This window comes from Balaenoptera borealis, assembly GCF_965194805.1.
Source record: "Balaenoptera borealis genome assembly, chromosome: 5".
Taxonomy (NCBI): Eukaryota; Metazoa; Chordata; class Mammalia; order Artiodactyla; family Balaenopteridae; genus Balaenoptera; species Balaenoptera borealis.
The window spans coordinates 144,832,259-144,850,767 of record NC_138862.1 but is presented as its reverse complement, the minus strand read 5'-3'; the positions used below and the strand labels follow the sequence as shown (position 1 = coordinate 144,850,767).

At 37.9% G+C, this 18,509-nt stretch overlaps 1 protein-coding gene across 2 annotated transcripts in view; it reads right to left on the bottom strand.

Annotated features, from left to right (window-relative positions):
- The window catches only part of RARB (retinoic acid receptor beta), a 675,515-nt gene that overhangs the window by 552,334 nt on the left and 104,672 nt on the right, over positions 1-18,509 (bottom strand). For both annotated transcript variants that reach the window (XM_082392788.1, XM_082392790.1), the window contains exon 2: positions 5,126-5,177. The gene's annotated coding sequence lies outside the window, so the exon portion shown is untranslated. The remainder of the gene's footprint in view (positions 1-5,125; positions 5,178-18,509) is intronic.

Sequence of the window (18,509 nt, the reverse complement as noted above, 5' to 3'; positions counted from 1 at the left end):
GTGATACACACACACAGAGTCAGGGTAGTGAAATGAAAGAGAGGAATGTGAATTACTAGCAGAAATTCTAGGAGTTGGAATCCAAGGAGTTAGAACACGTTTTTCTTCAATAAAAGTATTGCCCGAATTCTTCAATAAGCGGTTGCCCAAACTGCCTTTGTTTCTAAGTGACTTTTAGGGAGAAATAGGACAAAGAGAAATTATTTACTCAAATGGCCTGTCACTCCTGATTTTCAAGAATTAAACACAAAAAAGTATTTTTAGATAATAAATTTGATAGTAACATATGCTCTCCTGCATTCTAACTCAGACTACAATCTTTGATGAGTAGACACTGACATCCTAGTCAAGCCGTTCAAGCCATCAAAATAAGCAACCCCTTATGAAAATGAAAATTGAATATTACATTGGAGAAATTGAAAGCATGTTTTATCAAAGGCAATTTGTCTGTTATCTGACAGCCTTGAAAAACAACAGGAAAATTACATCTCACATTAAAATGAAAAGGCAGCAGCTTCTTTAAACATTACAGTAATAAGGGAACCTTGGGCCATTAAAAAAAACCCTGTTTATTCTATATGCTGGCACTGTCTGACTTCTTCTCTCCTATGTTCCCCTGGGGTGGGGGTGGGAAGGGCATATTTCTGCACTAGTTAATGGATCATAGAAGAAAGGAGTACCACTTTCTTCCTTTTAAAAAATTCTTCCTTTATTGGTAAAAAAAAGAGTGATTCTACGAAGCAGTCTCAAGGGCCATCAAAGTGGTAAAGCCATCAGGTGTGTCAGGAAAAAAAAAGAGTGATTCTACAAAGCAATCTCAAGGGCCATCAAAGTGGTGAAGCCATCAGGTACGTCAGGCAACAGGCAGCTCCCTCCTTCAGGGAAGAGCCAGTGGTTCCCATGCCTTCCAGCCCTGAGTCAGCCCTCTGATGTTATTCCTCATGTGTTTGGCCCGTGTGAGCTGGATTCGTGTAGGGAATTCACACCCTAGATTCTCAGATATGGTACCAAGTATTATCTAACTACACATTTATTTGAGGAACTTTTCAGCCTCCGCCCACTGTGATAAGGAAAGCAGCCATGAATTCTGGTCATGCTTTGGGTGGAACAATCATGCTCATGTCTATATCTTGGTTACGTTTGTTAAATCACCAGGAGTATAACGGAAAAATTAGTCCAATATGTGGCACATCTAGTGAAAGTACTTCTATAATGCTTGAGTCAGGTTAACACTATCAGTACTACTCGTAGCCAGTGCTGCTTGTGTACTGCAAAGGCTTGCTTATTTTATTGCAGCAGTTTAACATCATTTTCTGAATATTAAAATACATTCAGTTTTCTTTTTAAATGGACCATCTAGAGGAAAAGCATAGTTACTAACCCAATAACTAGTTCTTTAATGCCAATATTTCAGAGAGCTCAAGTTTCACTAAAGCACTCTATGATGTACAAATAAATTTTATGCAAACCGAATGAATCTTAGATTCTCTGCAAGGGTGTTAATAACTAAAATAATAGAAAAAAAGACTTCACAATAACATAGGAGTGACTCCAGAAACTGAAAAAAAAGGGTAGTTCTAGAATAATGCCTAAAATCAAGTGTACTTAACCAATTTATGCTTTTCTTATGTTCTTCAACTAAATGAACCTCACTGATTATGACATTTGATCACTACCTTTAACTCAGAGCTTCAGTGGGTGAAACATTTCACTTCTGAGTTCTGGGAAGACTGATCCACATGTAAGTGGTCTGCAGTTCAATTCGTGGACCTGCAAGTGCAGTGGAGTAGAGAGATGCAGAGCTCTGACACTTTCCAGCTACGTGGTCTCAGAAACTCAGTTTCCTAAAATATAATTTGGGAAAACAACGCTTTCTTCTAGTACAAGAAATCCTAATATATAAAGGTGTTAGTTCCCTTCCTAAGTGCTTCACATACATTTTAGGTTAGCACTGGGTAAAGTTATCTCCTTTTATAGATGCTGTATGTTTCCTCTATTGGAACAGTTAGCTACATGAATCACAAACATCCCTTGATGATACTATAAGAACATTTCAGTGAGTACTAAAAGCAGGACCCCTTTTTTGGATAGCCTACAACTTTATGTGGAAAAAAAAAACTAAAAATAATGCCATTTTTGATTGCTGATGTCATGGGCATTGGCAAGAATATTGAAGCTGTACATCAAAAAGATATTTTGGGGATAAGTCAGCAAAAGAATAAAGCAGAGCTCTGGAGCTCTCGTGAAATTGAGAGATCTCTTTTGTATCAAAGTATATTTATGAGATAATATTTCAACAGAAATGGAGAAAAAATGGAAATCCATTGCCATTATATTACTATTGTGTTGAAATGGCAATCTTATAATGAAATCTAAAATTCCAGCTCTCATATCCTAAAGTGGATGCCTGCTTGCTTTAATCTTGGTTATCGTTATATCGCTAAAGCAATCATTGAAATTAGCTTTGGCATTTACAAAAAGGCAAGATGGGTCTACTCTTCCCTCCTGCCTTTTCATAATCCCCTCCCTCTAGCTCGATGATGCCCTTGACAACAAAAGTTCAAGAACACCCAACTGCAACCGGACATTTGGTAATCACAGTTTTCGATAATTGAGTCTTACTAAGTCACAAAGGAGTTGTTAATTCTGGTTCAGCTCACCCAGACCACACCCTCTGAGACCTCTCAGTCACGTGAAGTAAAAAGATTTATTTACCAGTGCTTCTCTTATCTTGAAACTGAGCCTGAATGTGACCCTGTGCAAGGCCCCAACCTCGCAGGGTCTATGCTTCTTTATTTGCACAACAAGTGTCTTCAACTAGTACATAGTCTATAGATCCCTTTGAGCGCCAATATTTTATGACTGCTATAGTCTTATAGTTGTTATAGTCTTACAGTTGTTTCTTAAACTTCTGTTATTCAGAGTCCACTGGCATGAATTTTGCCTTGTTGGCAAGCAACTTTCATTCTTCATGTATTAGTTTTATTTAGGTCAGCACACTTTTTTGTTTGTTTTTCACCTGAATAAATATGTTTAAGATGGACAAGTTATAACACTCCTATAAGTGATAAATCAGCTTCACTTACCACAAATATAAGGTAAACTGTAAAAATAAAAAGGATTGGGAAAAAAACCCACTGTAATTGAGCCCTGGTTAGATGCTGTGGCCTAAGGATAGCTGTAAGTCTCAGGACTGATCTCTTTGTTAAAAACAGCTACAGAAGACGGAATATCACCACATAGCCGTTCTTGCCAAGAGAATCAAAAGTTTTGGAGGAGACGTGAAAGGAGAATAAAATACTTTCCTCACTATAGGATTTAATTCATCACTGGTACCACCACTGATGTAGATCCCATTGCTGGGATAACTTCTGTGACTATTAAAAGGCTGTGTTACATTTCAGACTCAACTGCCAGATCAGGTTGGGCAAATTCTTCAGTTGTCAAAATATCTTGACTATATTCACATACTTCTTCTCAAAAATGAACACTATATCAACTTGAATCACTTAACTTTTTTTTCCCTAAGTTGTATGCCATAGTCATTATTAGTAATACTTAATTAGTATAAAATACTTTGTTCTCCAGAATATAAACTGCAACAATAAATTAATACAATTATTCCAGTTTACATTTAAATTTGGACAAAAAGAGCTAGCTCTGAGTTAAGAAAAAGCAACAACAAAACACAAAACAGAAGAATGTTGTGTTCAATTTTAAAATATTCAGTTGAATGAAACTACCCCAGCAGAGAAAAAAAACAAATTTATCATGTCATAAAAAATACGTTAAATTCGAAATGAATTAGAAAAAGAAATACAGTTATTTGGAACAGCTACAGGAGTTCTGTTTTAAAGTAACCAATTGAACTTACCCAATAGGTTCACTTGAAGATAAATTAAAATGTGATTATAATATGAGAAATTTACAGTTAAGTAGCATTACATTAATTCCTTATTCTTTCCTAGTACACTTTAATATGTTTTTCTTTCCTATTCTTTGTACATACTTATCTTCCCAATAAAAAATAATGAATAATGAAGGAAGTGATGGGTAAATGAAATTTTATTTTCACTATAATTAGATTTCCCCTCTCAGAAATCTTCCATCTTCTTAAATCACTGTGAATTAAACTATAGTGTTTCCTTTATTGCAAAATTCCATGCAAAGCATGCTAATCCTTTCTCAGGAAATCTCAGGATCATTCTGGTATAGTTGTGTTTACCCAAACTTTGCTAACAGTTTGAGAACATGATTTTTAAGAGGATCCACACAAGTCTTGGACTTGCAGAGGTATCAGTAAATTTGGGCAATTCTTCCTTGCCCGAGTGCTTCACCTACATGAGTACCAAAATTCTGCATTAATCCCCATCCCGGGGGGAAGAGAATTCTCTCATGAACTAACCACTGAATTACATAGATTATTTCATTTAGTTTTCAGAATAACCCTGCAGTCTGGGTATTAGTACCCACACTTTACTCAAGAGACCAGTGAGCCTACGTGCCTCACCCAAGGCCACATCTAATAATGGAAACTCAAGCTCAGTCCCCTTTCTCTCTATACCCAGGGCATTCGTCATGCTTCCTCCTCAGACATCATGGTTTTCCAAAATCACTTTCCTTCTTTCTGTATTTCAGGAGTTAGAAAACTATAACCTGTAGCACAAATGTTCCCTGCTGCTTGTCTTTACAAAGTTTTATTGGAATACACACCTACGTGTCTACTTTTTTGACACAACAGCAAAGCTGAGTAGCTGGGACAGAGACTGTGGGTCCACAGAGGCTAAAATGTTTATTATTTGGCCCTTTCCATAAAAGGTTTGCCAGCCTCTGCCCTATTCCATCTACATGTTAGCTGAGAGAAAATAAGACTATCTGTACAAGATGTATGTAAAAGAACAATTTGCAGAAAGATTTATATATATATAGTATGACTCTGTTTTTGGAAAAAAAGTTAACATTTGCTTCTATGTATACATATAAATACTTGCAAAGTTCATATGCCAAACTGTGGTTATATCTGAGGCATCAGATTATATAGGGAAACTTTCATGATATTTTAAATATTTAAATTACTTCAATATCTGCTTATTTGAATTTCTTTATTTCTTCTTTCTTTACTCACCAGGTGTGGGTCCTCAGGCAGTTCCCTTCATCTCTGCAGGGCTCTATTTTATCTGTAAAATGAGGAGCTGGGTTAGGCAATCTTTCAAATTCCTTATAATTCTAACCCCCCGCTGCTGTATTTAATGCAGCCGCCCAATTTCCTAGGATCATTTAATTTTGATAACTACCAATCATAGGGAAAGATGTTTGCAGGGGAAGCCTATAATTTAAAATTTTCCATTTGTCATTTTTATTAGAAGTAACCTTCACAGACAACTCACTCTTCTCAGACCGTTTCACTAGAATCTCTTTCACGAGAATAGTCACAGGAATTCTAAGATACCACCATATTTATAACTCAGTCTAAGATTAATTTCTCATCAGAGAGCATAGCCAACTGTGATTCGTGGGGACAAAGGTTCTCTACCCCGATTTCAAGTTTGTTTTCTCTAAACATGATCTTTTTTGGCTCTCATTCTATGACTTATGTTTGCATTTGTAATTTGTTGACTTGCTTTTGTAAAGAACATGACACTGAACTTTGTCTTCAGAATGCTCATATCCTAGAAGTTCCCATTTCCTCTAAATTTGATTTTGTTTTTAGTTTTATTTTAAAAGCAACATTACAAATCTCGAAACATCATTAAATATATATTCCAATTTTACATCAAATATAAAGTACAGAACACATTTTTGTAGTCATTTTGCGACGAAATTACGAAAGTTAAAATCAAAACAAGTACCCAGTAAAAGTGACCTATGGAGAGGATGGACACAGTCCCAGCTAGTGGAGGTGTACATCAGTATGGTTTTCTGGGGGGATATTTTCAGTCATATATCCAAAGCCTCAGGAGTTTAGCCAAGAAATTTCACTTTTATGATTGTGCCCTAAGCAAATGATTAAAAATAAGGAAAAGGTAGGCATCCCACTATTTATAAAAATGAAGAACTAGAAAACAAATGTATGTAAACAGTGGCTTGCTTAAGGCAACTGAGATGCAAGAATGTTATTAAGTACTATGCAGCCATTAAAATTATAATGTAAAAACAATGTATAAAAGATCATGGGGAAATGTTGGTTCTAAAAAGTAGAAAATGGCTGTAAAATAATGCATATATAATAGGATTCCATTTCTTGTGAAAATGTATATGTGCAAAGATTTTTATGTATGTCAGAAAGCAACTGGGAGGATTCCAGCCAAAATGTCAATACTGGCTACCACTTGGTGAAAGAATTATAGTAAATTTTTGGATCTTTTGGTAAATTTGCAATCTTTCTGCATTGACCACATATTATATTATCATAAGAATTATTTAGGGGCAGCAAATTATAGTTATAAACATAACTTTAAAGTCTCTAGATTATGCCTACTCATATGATCAGAACTTTATGGATTCAATCATTTCAATGATTCAGGAAGCATATCATTTTAACTGAATCTAAGTAAACAGTTTTTATCTAACGCACAATCACTGATTTTTAAAATTTGTATTGAAGAAAATTAAAATTAGAATAATGAGCAAGAAAGAGGAGAATAAGATCATCAGATCATCTACCCCTTCACTTCCCTCTCATTCTCTTTCTTAGGGCTGTAGGTCATTCATTTCTGAGCTCTTTTTAAAATAACTTGTAATATTGTACTTATTTGATTTTTACTTGGTTTTGATGCACCTGCCGATTCAACTGTAAGCTCCATGACGGCAGGAGTCATATCTTTTTGCTTCATTTAGCACATATCTCATTAAATACTTCAGCGAGACTAGGTAAAAGAACAAAACAACTAAAGCTTTGTAACATCTTAAAATCAAAAGTCATTAGATTGGTTGGTCGGTTCCTGTAATCTCTAATGGCCCAAGTTTGGCAAAATGTTCCCCGCAATTAACCTCTTGGAACTTACAGAACCCAACCACATGAAAGCAGAGTGTACTATATCAACGTCCAGTGTATTTATGGACACCAAGACCATCAATCTTGATGATCTAGGGAAAGTTAATCTTCTTTACCTGCACTGCCCATTATTTAATCTTATGCCTTTAAAAGATTACATCTGATAAATTAGCCCTAATCAAAACTTTGAACTCCAAATATAATTAACCAGAGGCACCCCAGTACCATTTAGGTGAAAGTCAAAGTGCAGGAAGTTCACACTGAGAATGTTGCAATCTGAGTGGAATGGAAGTGCATGATTAGACATTGGTCAGCCATGTTTAGAGAGGAGAGTCTAATTCAGGAAATATTACGTGTGTGTGTGTGTGTGTGTGTGTGTGTGTGTGTGTGTGTGTGTGTGTATAAAATGCTGATTGTGCAGAACTCTGTCTTTACATCACCTATAAAGACAGGCTTCCAAAGCAAATTAATAGTGTAAGCAACACGTTTTTCAAACAACTCTGTGTGAATCATTTTTTTTCTAAACAATAATTCAATTTCATGGAGAGCTTTTCTAAAGGACTTTATTTGTCAAGCTCTGAATACACTGTCTTTGGTAAAAATATTCTATTTCTTTAAAACTAATTGATAGGGCTTCCCTGGTGGCGCAGTGGTTGAGAATCTGCCTGCCAATGCAGGGGACACGGGTTCGAGCCCTGGTCTGGGAAGATCCCACATGCCACGGAGCAACTGGGCCCGTGAGCCACAATTACTGAGCCTGCGCGTCTGGAGCCTGTGCTCCGCAACAAGAGAGGCCGTGATGGTGAGAGGCCCGCGCACCGCGATGAAGAGTGGTCCCCACTTGCCACAACTAGAGAAAGCCCTCGCACAGAAACGAAGACTCAACACAGTCATAAATAAATAAATAAATAAATAAATAAATAAATAAATAAATAAATAAATAAATAAATAAATAAATAAAAAAGAACGTGAATTTCTAAAAAAACAAAAAAACAAAAAACTAATTGATAGCTGAGCTTTCTCCATTGTTTGGGCTAGTCTTCCTCCAGTAGGTCGGAATGAATAAAAGTTCATCATCTCCTTAAAATATAAAAGCAAGCACAAATATAATTTAAAGGCCAAGAAACTGAAACAAGAGAAGTTCTTCTCATTTTTCCTTTGAAGCTGCTCTCAATACCATAGGATCCACGAATGAGGAAGCCTTTCCTACACCAAGTGTTCAAAACAAAAATCGAAGGGGCAAGTTACTCAATTATCTGGTAAATTCAGTCAGTGAGGAAAGCCAACCTAGATTGAGGCTCGATTTTAAGTACCGATTTTTGCTTATGATGTTTCTAAGAGATTAGGGATGCAAAATTCAGTCTCTAGAGTAAGCATTTTTGTTTTAAATTATAAGTTATAAAATAACTAGGAGATCAAAACCCAACTCCCATTCTCAAATGTAATTTGAAAAATTATGGAGACAACCACAAGTCACTTAACAATGGAATATCTTACTTTAAGTCATAATCAGTACACAAGAGTGCTTATTGCAAAAGATCCCTAAAATGTCTCTTCCCTACTGGTTTATAACTGCCAGTGGGACTGGTTTGCATGTTGAAGGCAACAAGCATGGAAGTTTCCGGCAGAAAGTCTTATAAAGCTTAAATGTAGCAGCAGTGGGACCATTCTGACTCAGCCCATAAGCTTCAAGGTTAGAAGCTAACATTTCAATGATCTACCTGATCACCGGTGGTGAATCACTGCGGAAACTTCAACAACGTCCTGGTATTTAGGCTAAATGGTGGGGAGTGCCACCATGAAATACTGCTTCATGGAGAGCTAACAATGAAGGCTCATATACTAATGATATGGTTACTTCAAGGTTTAGTAATTTGTTCTACATTCAATCAATTTACATGGACTTTAGCTGGCTATTGGTCATTAAGGAGATTTTTCCCTCAGGATTCTGAGGAGGGTCAAAGGAAGAACTGCACTGAGACAGTATTTTATTTTGTATGTAAAGACAAATAACACTATATTTTGTTGAATAATTGAAAGAATTCTATCCTCCTAAAATGCTGATGGCAAAACCCTCAGCCAAAAGAAGGGTTTAATTATCTTCCCTGAGATGCACACAAGTATTAAACAAATCAACAGGTATTAGACATATACTGAAAATTCCATCACAATATAACCCGATACTACAAATGGCATTATTTCGTTCTTTTTTATGGCTGAGTAAGCAACATGGATGGACCTACAGATTGTCATACTGAGTGAAGTTACAGTCAGACAGAGAAGGACAAATATCGTATATCACTTATATGTGGAATCTAAAAAAATGGTACAAATGAACTTATCTACAAAACAGAAATAGAGTCATAGATGTATTGATAGTAAACAATCTTATTGGTGCCAGGGGAGAAGTGGGGGATAAATTGGGAGATTGGGATTGACATATACACACTACTATATATAAAATAGATAACTAATACACACTACTATATATAAAATAGATAACTAATACACACTACTATATATAAAATAGATAACTAATAAGGACCTACTGTATAGCACAGGGAACTCTTCTCAGTACTCTGTAATGACCCATATGGGAAAAGAATCTAAAAAAGAGTGGATACAGGTGTATGTATAACTGATTCACTTTGCTGTACACCTGAAACTAATACAACATTGTAAATCAACTATACTCCAATAAAGTTTTTTTTAAAACACCCTGCTACTAAGAGCATCTATTACTCTGAGACAGAGTCCCAACTTTTAAACAGGTGGCAAGAATCTAGTAGGTTCAACCTTCTTCTCCCTTTATACCTGCTTTCTATATTCTGGAAAGTTTTCTATCAATGTCCAAACCATATTTTTGCACATATTAAGGTCCTTTATTTTAGACATTTGGTGTTGCAAACTGGTGAGCTACAGGTCAAACTGTGCACACAGATATGTTTTTGAGCCAGTACTCTTTAAGGTTGAATTTCAGTGCTTTTAGATGGGTCTATCTCTTTGGCTTCTCAGAGGCTCCCCTCTCCCCCACTGCCTATACCAGCTATTTGGAAGCTTTCTCACACGGACAGTGCCTACCCCGCCTCTCATGGTTTGTTTTCCTGTCTTAGGAGAGTGCCTAGCATGTGTCAGTCCTCTGCCACCAGCCTGTTGCCAGCAGGAAATTAATCTCTTGGCCCCTTTGAAACCTCTTCCTGCACATTGGGCTCTGAATCAAGAAAACTGCCAAGAGGTGGGCATGATTCCCAGGATGATGATAGTGATTATTTACTGTCACCATGGACTGGTAAAATTAAACTTTCTTCCCATAGCATTTAATGATAATCATGGAATACTGGACATAGCACTGCCCACACCCTCCTAGATCCCTTTCGGAGCTTTGCACACACCAGCTCCCCAGGTGTGTTCATTCCAAACAGCCAGCACCTGTGACTCTTTGTGGGCTGATCATCAGATACAGGAGTAATAAATATGGTGCCGTGACTCCAGGGTACGTCCTACACTAGTTCCAGAACTCTCCAGCAGGACAGGACCTAAGTTACTCTCCAGCGCACTTTTCTTGAAACGACCCCTTTGTTAGTCTCCTTCTCTTTCCTGTCCTACCCCTCCCCAGCTCTTCCTCTTACTTCCCCCCAATCCTCACCATAAGCTCTGCTTCTGGGAAACCTACTTAAGATAGCTCATTTCCTAAATGGGAAAGGACTCTTCTAGAAACCCCGTAGTGTTCCCATAGAACAAAGTGACTCAAGTTGGAACTTCTGTGAGTTACAATCTCTGTACTATCTCTGCACATGCAATGCACTTTGAATTCTCAAGGGCCCTCAGTACCTAAATCAGTTACCACAAGGATGCTTGAGGCTGACAGCAGAATCATCCATCAAATGCATGCCTGGTACTTGGCAACAGGTACTTCCATGACATGCTAAGTTTGCAATAATGTGCAAAAATTCCTGATGCTGTCAAGGAACTATGGGACACCTTACCAGTTCGTCTCTCTTTTTTTTTAATTTACCAAATGACAGGATTAATTTACAAACTGAAATCTCAAACCTCAATATGGCTGTGAATTTTAACTTTGGAATCATATTTCTGAAACGCTGACTTTTAACTTGTTACTCTTGAGAATTGCTTTTTGGCAAAAGCAGAACGAATAAGTGTTAACGATGTAGACTTGGGTTCAGAAACGGGTGTTATGATTTTCTAATACATGAAGTATTTAAAGGCTGATGAGACAGTACATTATATCTGCATGGTAATTTAGTTCAGAAGTTCACAATTATTTTATTTTCAATATTAATTGCTTTTGTCTCTCAATAAATGACTCTGTAGGAAGTGGAATTCAATTTCATTCATTTTCAATAATTGAGATCGCTTTGAACCAGCTCAATAACTCTCACTCCTCTTGGCCTCCGATATATTGCTGGTGGTAGCACATAAATAATCTCAGTTTTCTTCTTAGATTCCTAAGCAGAGCTGGCTTTTGGCAAAAGAGCTAAGGAGACACGGTTTGCTGTCCACGCCCCAGCCCCTTGCTTTATGGCCTGTTCAGCATCCACAGTCCCCCTTGCTTCTCAGCTTCTCATACTGTGGTCACCCCTGCCCCCTCTCTCCCGCCAGGGGCAAGTGGTAGGAGAAAGTGATTCACACACCTGGGATCTCGAGCCCCTTGCCTTTGCTCACCCTGTGCCTCCGCCTGAGGTGGCCTCCGCCTATACACCCAAACGCACCGAGAAGTAAGCTGGTGGGTCAAATCAAAGACCGCCATCTCCGCAGGGCCCCTGCAGCTCTGCCTGGGGTAGGAGGGAACATGTGGCCCCCCGGGCTCCTCTGCACCCCTCCCACCCTCCTTCAGCTCCTCCACTGGCTTACAGGTTTTCACACGCCTCTCTCCTCCACTAGACAACTGGCTTCTCAAGGTCACAAAGCACAAACCATTTATCTACATATTTCATGTAACGCTTAGCTATGCTCCTTGTTCCAAAAAAGTCTGAAATCAGAGAAAGACAAATATCACATGGTATCGCTTATATGTGGGATTAAAAAAATGATACAAATGAACTTATTTACAAAACAGAAACAGACTCACAGACCTCGAAAATGAATTTATGGTTACCAGAGGGGAAGGGTTGGGGGGGGGAAGGGATAGACTGGGAATCTGGGATTAACATACACACACCACTATATATAATATAGATAACCAACAAGGACCTACTGTATAACACAGGGAACTCTGCTCAATATTCTGTAATAACCTAAATGGGAACAGAATATGAAAAAGAATAGATACATGTGTATGTAGAACTGAATCACTTTGCTGTACACAAACTAACACAACATTGTTAATCAACTATATGTCGATATAAAATAAAAATTAAAAAAAAAGAATGTATATGTATGTATAACTGAATCACTTTGCTGTACAGCAGAAATTAATACAACATTGTAAATCAACTCTACTTCAATTTAAAAAATTAAAATTGGGGAAAAAATAAAGTTTTAACTTCTATAAAAAAAAAGTCTAAATGAATAAATAAACCAATGGATGAATTAATGAGCAGTGGGTTAAGAGAGGCTTTCTGTGTTTTAGCCCCATGAAACTAGTTTCTCCAGCACAAGTTTCACTAACTCACCTCAGAGCCTTTGTTTATCCACAGATCCTAGCCTTGATCGGGTTGTACTGGTTCTGTGTCCCTGTGGACCCCCATCTAGCCCCTATTATACTGAGGACCCCTCAAGGGCAAGGACAGTGGCGTCCATGCCCAAAGTAGGAGCTCAACCATATGTGTGGGATGAACGGGGTCATGGTGCCCTGTGGCTCCATTAGGTTTCCTTTCCAAAATTTATATTTCAAAAGATTCCAGGCAGGGTGTTTCATGAACAAGAGCAAAATAAAAACACAGTAAGAGCCACACCACTTTTATTGGACTTGCTACATGACAGACACTATTCTAAGCACTTCACGAATATTAACTCATCGAGTTCCCACAACCCTCTGCGATAGGTGCTATTACCACCCCACTTTATCCATGAGGAGAAAAACACCAGGAAATGAAGCGACTTACCTGAATTAATTGACAGTCTCCCTTATAAAAGCCTGGTATGGTGTCAGGACATTAAAAGGGACAGCTGATGTTGAGACAGGGGGCATCGTCACAGCGTAAACCAATACATGGCTTCCCTTGTTGATAAAGTTTTCAACTGGGGGGGAGGGGTCAGTTGAGTTAAACAGGGGACTTAGTGATTTCCTAATTTCCATTGCAGATCCTCTCTTTTGGCCCTGATGCTCTTTTCTTATCCACATTTCCAGTATTCTCTTGGACACTTTCCTATGGTTTGATAACTCAAACTCATTATGTCCACAAACGACTCATTCCTCTCCAGTTTCTGCTTCTAATCACTTCTCCAGTTCTGTGAATGGAATTATCATTAATCTAGTTATCCAGATTTGAATCACTGACCTTTTGCCCCTTTTGCTCTCCTCTTCCAACTGTCCTAGAGTGTGTTTTTCATTCCTTTCCTCACAGTGGTTCCATCCTTCCACACCCACTGTCCGTAAGGAGCTTTAGCTTTTTCCTTCCTCTTACCCCTGAAATCACAGCATCTCACCTTCTTGCTCTACCTTTATATCCATCCTGTTCTAAGATATTTTGCCTACAGCTGCCTGATTTTTCTTCCTGAAGAGCAGCTCTACCCTAGCACTTTACTCCAAGGTTTGTAGTAGCTCTCCTGCTCTACTGAAGCCCACACGACTTCTTCTACCTGGCAGTTAAGGTTGTTGGTGGTTGGTGGAGACACCTAACACTCATTCTCCACAATACATTTTCATAGAAGGAATTTCACTTCTGGTCCCTCCTTCAAGAGAGAGCAGTGTTAGAGAGAACATTCATTTCTGCCCAATCTGGTAAGACTGAGGTAAAGATCGTTGTGTACCCATGATGTAGTCGAGCTTTGGCTGATTTCTGTTATGAGACGTACCCAGTCCCCTCTCTTCCACTGACTCCACCCTTGGGTCTAGAGGCTTGTGGTTGTCGACATGCTCTGTAGACAAATACATGCAAAATTTAGAAAGCCTGACTAAGCTCCTGTTGCAAACTACTTCCCCCGTGCTAACTTTACTGTCAATTCTGCTGGTAATTTAATTTGTGTCTGACTCCTGTTTCTTTCTGTCAAAATGTTCAGAACCCATAGGTGAAGGAATATGGCTAATGCCTCAAAAACCTCAATAAAAGTCCTCTGTAACTTGGCATCAATTTATCTCAAGTCTCTTAACCAACATTCAAAATGTTGACCTGAAGGTTCTTGCCCAAGTTCACTATGGGTTGTCCTCCAAGTGCACCTAGCCCTCCCATGCCCTTATGTCATTGTGCATTCTGCCTCTTCAGAGAACACATTTCTCACCATTTTTTTTTGCCTGAAAAATCCTGTTTCAGGGCCCTTTTAAGATGTCACCTCCTCCAAGATAAAAGTAGTTTCTCATCTGCATGAACTCTCAGCTCACTCATGTTCTCTTCCATGAGTTAGTTCACCTTGACTTATTTTAGTTGTACTTTTGTCTCATTGACTTTTCTTAACTGTAACTTCTTTGAAGTATCTGTTGTCTGATAACACAGAGCTCCTAATGAATTAATAGTCGTATCCTCAAAAATCAATTGAATTGAATATGGGGTCTTATTTTTAAATAGGTAAGTGACAGAACAAAGCTCTACTAGCAATAAATTTTCTTCCTGTACAAATTCAAAGATTTATGACCTGATATTTGCAAATACCCTTATCCTCCTCTCATGTTTCTCATATTTTTAAGCACTTAAGATTCAAAGAGGGTAGACTCTACTTTGATTTTTAGGTACAAAGCATCTTTAGACAGTTCTTCAAAAGTATTTGCAAGCTTCCTTTTTTCGTTTCTTTATAAACCTCAGGCCAAGACCTGTCTTCTTGCTGCAAAATCTCCCTCTCTCCTACATTTACACATAGAATGCTCACAATGACAATTGTGAGCATTCTCCTCCTCTGTACACGTACTTTATCTGTGTTTCTTAATATCCCTGACAAGTAGTTGAAACTCTGCTCTATCTCAACACCTGCTTTTCCTCTGTGATGATTAAACATTTTCACTTAAAATTCCACTTCTGCCTTTTCTATGGTCCCACCTAGAAAGGCCTATTCTACCTATGTTAAACACAGCATATCAAAGATAATTTATCTCTACTTCCTCCCTAAAGGCATAAATCCACAAAGTTAAAGAGAATGGGAGAGGAGATGACAGCAGATGAAAGATATCAACAAAATTTTAGTATCTGGAAAGCATACGGAAAACTTCGCAGACCAGAGAGAATTAAAACTGTAAATTGTAGCTTGAGTCAAAGAGGAGTGGATGGTCACCAAGAACCAAGCCAGTTTATATGACAAAAGGAAAGGTCATCATAGAATATGGCATTTTTGTCTAACAGCAATGTTTATACAATCGTATGCATAATATTGAATATTGATTGAATTAAAATTGTGCTAGAGCTATGTTGGAAAATGGGGATGGGAACTGAGTACATGAGTATAATATGGAAGAGTTAAATTTTGATTTTCTATAATTGGATGTCAGTAAATCATTTCTATGATTGAATAATCACAAACAGTGTGAAAAAGTAGATTAGAAATATTAGAAGAGAATAAAAGAAAATTGCTGAAAAGTTGAAAACAGTTGCCCCAAGGGAGCAGGAATCATTGCTGGAAAATGGTGGAGCAGGGAGGGCACTGCTGCTGTGTCATAAGCCACGTAGAACTATTTGACTTCTCGAACCGAATACAGGTAATACTTTTCCTCTAAAAAGAGACCTCTTCACTCAAGTTTAACAGGATATAATTTTAATAATTCTGAAATCATGAGCCTTTTGAGAAGTAAAGCTTCATTTAAAAAGTATCAGCTCAAAGGACAAATAACAAGTGCTGGAGAGGGTGTGGAGAAAGGGAGAACACTGTTGCTGGGAATGTAAATTGGTGCAGCCACTATGGAAAACGATATGGAGGTTCCTCAGAAAACTAAAGATAGAATTACCATATGACCCAGCAATCCCAGTCTTGGGCATATACCCTGACAAAACTGTAATACAAAAAGTTACACGCACCCCTGTGTTCACTGCAGCACTGTTCACAATAGCCAAGACCTGGAAGCAACCTAAATGTCCATCGACAGATGAATGGATAAAGAAGATGTGGTACATATATACAGTGGAATACTACTCAGTCATAAAATGAATGAAATAATGCCATTTACAACAACATGGATAGACCTATAGATTATCATACTAAGCAAAGTAAGTCACAAAGAGAAAGACAAATACCCTATGATATCACTTACATGTGAAATCTAAAATACAACACAAATGAACTTATCTATGAAACAGAAACAGGCTCACAGATGTAGGGAACAGACTTGTGGTTGCCAAGGGGGAGGGGGGTGGCAGAGGGAAGGATTGGGAGTTTGGGATTAGCAGATGCAAACTAGTATATATAGGAGGGATAAACAACAAGGCCCTACTGTACAGCACAGGGAACTATATTCAATATCCCGTGATAAACCATAATGGAAAAGAATATGAAAAAGAATACATTATATATATAACTGAATCACTTTGCTGTACACCAGAAACTAACACAACATTTAAATCAGCTATATACTTCAATAAAATTTTTAAAAAATATTAGCTCAAGGGTCTCATCTTTAGGATTGATCCTTTTGTAAAATATTGACCATTTCAGATAACTTTGGTTGTATGGTAATGAAATGTGTCTCGTGTGCTCAAATAAGGCTAATAACCCTGTGGTGGTGAACATGCCTCCTGCTGGACCCTTTCCCCAGCCAGTCTGGAGTGGGTTGGGGCAGAGCTTTCCAGGTTTGATTCTTGCACAGCCATCTCATCATACCATCTGCGTGTTGTCACATGAAACTCCATGAGTCGAGAAACTTGACACACTTATATAAGCCTGGCATATGCTTTTCCATCTTTCTGAAATTCCCTTCCTCATCTGCTTAGAAAACTCTTAATTATCCTTAAAAATCCAGAGTAAATATTCTTTCTTCCATGAAGCTTTCCTTCCCCAAATAGTTAAGGATCCTCTTCCTGTTTGCTTGATTCTATTACTTAACGTGTCACTCACAACCAGTTACCTCTCTACATGTCTTCCCTTTACTAGACTTTGAGGTCTTTGGGAGAGGGAGCTGTATCTTATTTATTCACAGTGCCAAAAATATTTACCAAATGAACAGATTCAGGAACTTAGGCAGCTCCTATCAAATACCTGAAATGTTCATTAATTCTACAGGAAATCACTGAGAGCCCCACCATCCGCTTATATCTAAAAGTCCAACCAATGTGAAGAAGCTGAGCTAAAATCCCATGCTTTAATTCTCAACACTACATAAGAGGCATTTTGCACAGACAGATGTCACAGAACTACATGTTCAAAGTATGCCCTCTTGCCTTTATGAACCTCAAAGCCTGTCCCAGAAAGTCTGCCAACTTTTTCATGACAAGCATCTCAAACGGAAAAAGAATGGCCAGAATGACGGAAATTAGCAAGGAAAAATTGCTAGTCTAGATCATACATATTCCAAAGTCAATGCTGAAATTCTTGAAATTCTAAATCAATATTTGGTGGACCTCTGACAATTCTCAGTCAAATCACATGAATGCTAAAGTCAGTAGTGGAAGAGGACAAAATTTGTCTAGAACTGGTAGAGAAAACTGTTTCTGATGAGCCTCAGCCTGCCCTTCCGAACCTGGCTCCTTTCTCTCAGTTCCTGGGACGTCAGTCCTTCCACAGGCACCTCTGAATGAAGAGTCCCACTGCTTATTCTGAGCTACTTCAACCTGGCCTGATCCACAAGACTTCTCCAAATCAGCTGAAAACTATGCCTGGTTTCATTTCTGTACCAGGGACAGTTATATCACTGCTGAACTAAAGAGAGACGCGACCTTAATTTCTTTCTCTGTAGATAAATCTTTTTCATCCCCTAAAACTATAAAAGCATTGCTATATAAAGCAAAACAATCAGATAAAGAGTAAAGAAATCTGAGAGCAAGTGTCTTTCGCCAGAGAATCCACTAGTTTTCTGCTACCATAAAGATTAATTAACACTTGCAGCATGTCTCAGAAATTGAGATACAGTTATAAACATTTTTTTAACCTTAGTGAATATATAGAAGGAAAACTTGGACAATGAAATAAGCCCTTGAACATCATAATACATTCCTTCAAAATATCAACATTCTGCTTTTACTGACATGCATTAACATGGGAAAGTTGGATGCATTTATTTGGGATATCATATGTTGAGGGGTAGAGCTGCTTTGTACAAAGTATTCTGCAAGGCGGAGCCATTCAGGTGAACCATGTAGGAAACACAGATCGGTAATTTAAATGGCCCAAATCACCGAGTTAACAATTTTTCAATCCAGTGTTTTTCACTGTGTAGATTAAGATTTATACAAAGTGAAGAGATGAAATGAGCAATAATCCT